A 4,215-nucleotide genomic window follows, 5' to 3' on the forward strand; every position below is an offset into this window, starting at 1 on the left:
CCCCTCCCCGTAAAGGATTATTCAGCCAAAAAAAAAAAAAAAATCCCAGCTGCTGACTCCGTGCGCCGCAAACAAGGCGGCTGCAGCCCTCGCCCCCAGCCCCGCTCCCGCAGAGATGCTCCGGGTGTTGTCCGCAGAAATGCTGCCTTTTAAAACAAGCAGCGACCCGCGGGGAAAGAGCCTCCAGCCCTGCCCAGCTCCCCCCGCACCCTCCACCCGCTTTGGGGGGGATGCCGGGGGGGAACCCCCTGCTCTGACTCCCCCAAACCCCACTGCAGAGAAAGGATGCTGCAGAGCTGGGTGCAGCTTTGCAGGGAGAGAGAGAGAGAGAAAAAAAAAAAAAAAGATTAAAAAAAAAAATTAAAGCACCAATTTTGGATGAGGCTTCGCTCTCTCCCCCCTCCCCACCCCCAGCACTGCTGGTTTCATGGCTACGCTACTGTAATTATGAATTCTTCTTCTTGCACTCGCGTGTGTGCAGGGGCTGGGGGTGGCAGTGGCTGTGGCTGCGGGCTGACATCACTGCAGTGGCGTGGGGCTGACAGCTCCCAGCGCTGCGCAGCCTGCAGTGCCTCCTCGGCTTTTTTTGCAGCCTCTCTGCTGACAATTGTGGGGGGAAAGGGGTGGCGAATAATAATAATAATAAAAAAAAGCCCCAAACCGACCCCAACCGGCAAACCCACCCCGTCTCACCGCGTTCAAGGTGAATTTCAAGGAGAGGAGCGCGCTTTTTGTTTACGGTGAGGTCCTGCCGGTGAGGAGCTCACGCCGTGGCTACCTCAACATCTACAACCAGGGATATCTGCGTGTTCCCGGCATCAGCGCCCTGTTAGACCCTGTAACCTTGTCAGGGCGCTGCGCAGCCTAACCCAGGCTAAACCCCCGGCTCAAGCAGGCTCTGAAGGCAGGAAATCCTTTATTACTCGCCGGGTGATTTCGTGTCAAGGGCATGTGCCCGCTCCTGGGATCTCTCCGCACAAGCCGCAGCTCCGGTGCCGCTGAGCTCATTCCAGCGACGCACCCGCGCCGCAGCGCACGGATATTCCTTCCCATTGCACGGAGACAAATACAACCCTCTTTTTTTTTTTTTTTTTTCCCCTCCCCAGTCGAGGCCTAGAAGTCGCTGAGAAAAACCTGCATGGGAGCAGGAGCAGGCGGCTCCTACCCCGAGAGCGTGTCTGTGTGTTCAGGGCTGGGTGGGAGCGTCCGGCTCTGAGTAAGCACAAGAGCACATTGAGCCCCCCCCCGATGTTTTTTGGAGCCTTGGCCCTTTCTCCTTAGTGTTTCCCATTTTGTTTCCCATTGCTATTGATGAAATTTCATCTGATGCACCAAATCAGAGGAGTTTTCAAAAAAATTCTGGAAATTAGATGTCAAAAACTGTCCCTGAGAGCGCAACAATCTCCCCGCCTGCCCTTTATAATATCACCCCCCCTTCCAAGGGTGACACAATATTAGCTTAAAAAAAAACCCAACCCAACCCTATTTACTCCTCATATACCTCCTTTGAGCTGTTTGCAATGCAAATAAGGAATCGTAAGGAGCAGATTTGAAGGTCTGGCTGACAGAAGCCAACAGCCAGAGCATCCCTCTGAGACCGCCACGCTTCCAACCGCAGCTGGAGCCACGGGCCACGGGAGCCTCCGTCCCTGCCCGGCAGGCAGCTGCCCGATGGGGACCAGGGATGGGGTCACAGCAGCACATAATTCATCTCCTCCTTGGTTCCCTGCCTCGGAGATTTATGGAGAGCTGAGCTGTGTTATTTAGAAATAAATAGATGCGTTTCATGGGAGGTTGGAGGTGAAAAGTCGTCATTTCAATACCCCTCCAAAATTGCTTCTCTGTATTTTTTTGTAAGTAACAGGGTTTTATCTCTCGGTAAAACCTTCCTTTGGAGGATCCCAAAGGGCTTTGGGAATGTGGATAAGCACCAATCCCAATGGCAATTTGAAGGAAGGAAATGCAATGCCCTCTTTAAGCGGGGAAACTGAGGATCAGGGGCCTTGGGGACGTTTTGCCGCTCATCCTTCCTGGCTTCAAATGGAAGTGGGATGCCTGAGCTGAGCCATGGAGATGGACCCATGGATGGAAGGCATGAGGGATGCAGACCCAGGACAGGGATTGCACAGCCTGGAGCCCTCAGCACTGGGCAAAAAGGCTTTGCCAAATGGACACAGGGATTTTCTCCCTGAATTTCAGCTCACACGGAGCTGGATGCCGTGTTATAAACCTGCACTGGATTAAAGCTCAAAGGGATCTTCCAGAGTCTTTTCCAGCTCACCCTCCTGCCCATCACGTTGGCCAGGGATATTTAAAGCCCACTCTGACCCGCTCAAAAATACATTACGCTCCCTTAAAAACATAAATCCTTGGACTTAACTGATGATCCGTCCCCTCCCTCTGCACTATTAGCACATTAAGAAATTAAACGATAAAACTCCCAAAGATCCGATTGACCAGGATCGCGCCGCTCCATATGGCACGGCATATGTGTCCGGCCCTCCTGCGCATCCCAGCCGGGATCGCCGGGATTCTCACTCAGGCAGGCTGGGATGGGAAAAGGGTTTCCAGGCAAATTCGGATGGATTTAGACTTACTTCTTTTTTTTTTTTTTTTTCTTCACGACATTTCACTTCCCTGCTCCACCCCCAGCGCCAGAGGAAAAGCTGTGGAGGTGATGTATGTCCCTAAATAAGGATGCAGAGCTTGGCTCTGCTGGAGGAGGTCAGGTGAGGCTATTTAACACTTCGCAGGCTCCTCCAGGATGATGGGCTTTAGAAAACAACTCCAAACCCCAAAGGTACATCCCCACAATCAGCTGGAGCCGATGGCAGAGGTGACACCGAGGGAATGGGTCCCTGCAGGTGGGTGCTGAGCACCCGGCTTGGGGGGAAAAAAATTCCCTTTCCTGCGCTCCCCGCTCCCTGATAAATCCCATTGCAGCAAACAAAAGGCTCTGGGCCTCGCTGGGAGTTTTCCCTGAGCCACAACGCAGGGTTTCTAAAAGACTTTACGAGCTTTTTCACCGCTTTGGTGGAATCTAAACCCCGTTTTTTGAATTTCTCTCAACCCTTGAGAGAAAAAATTCACTTAACTGAATTTTTAAGTGCTGGGAGGTGAGATGGGAGCTTGGTTCATCCCTGTGCCCTGCACTGCGGGATGGACGGACACAGCCTGTACCACAAAACTTTAACTCTAAACATGACCTAAACCAGCTTAGCAGGGATCTACATGAAGGAAGGGATTAACCCTCCTCGCCCCCCAACCAGGAGCAGCAAATCCCATTAACACCCCATCCCTGGGAGGGGAAACTCTGCATCCACTGGTCCCCGAAATAAGGGACCCGTTGCATTTATTAAGTTATTTATTTCAAATAAAGATCCCATCCCGTGGCAATGTCTCCTGGAGAAGCTCTGTAGTGAGAATTAGGGATTTTTTTTAGTGGGAAGCATCGGCGTCGCTGCGAAACAGCCCGGCCGTGTTATCCTGGAGCGACGCCTGTGTCGGCTGCTCACCTCCTAAATAGTTAATTCCTGGAGACTGCAACAAGGTTAAACATCGGGATCAGATGCAGTCACCTATAGCTCCCCTTCCTGCAGGATTTCTCGGGGTTATCAGGAGCAAAATTCAGCAAGGGGGGGGATGAAAAATCTCCCTCTGCTTGAAAATCCCGGCTCGCTCCCAAGTCATTTGGTTTAGAGCAGGAGAATTACTCACCGAGGTGATAGGTAGGAACCGTGCAAAATATAGTGGGGGGAGAAAGAAGCTGTTCGAGACAACAGCAGGAGAAGAACTCCGTTATCTATGGAAACAGTCTGGAGACTGATTTATCCAGCGTATAAATAGAGCGGGAGAGGCTTTTGCGATGGAGACGCTCCGATGGGGAAGCGAGTGTTGATTTTACCCTCCCTTTCGCGTTCGGCTTGATAGGAAAATTTCCCATTGATGTGGCAGCTCTGTGGAGTGAGACATCGCGCTGAATTCCGTAGGAAATGGGCCCAAACTTTCTCTCCACACGGGATGTGATTCCAGCAGTCCCCCCCTTCCCATTCATCTCGACCAACACCCCACCTCCCCCCAGAGCTGCCCACTGTGAGCCCCCAGATATTATTGCTTTGTTTGCTACTGGGTTGTATGGAGGATGAAAGACCAGATCCCTATTCCAAGGACTTTTTTTTTTTTCCCTTCCACAGTTTAAATACTATTATTTCATCT

Source organism: Lepidothrix coronata, unplaced genomic scaffold (assembly GCF_001604755.1).
Source record: "Lepidothrix coronata isolate B3197 unplaced genomic scaffold, Lepidothrix_coronata-1.0 Scaffold179, whole genome shotgun sequence".
NCBI lineage: Eukaryota > Metazoa > Chordata > Aves > Passeriformes > Pipridae > Lepidothrix > Lepidothrix coronata.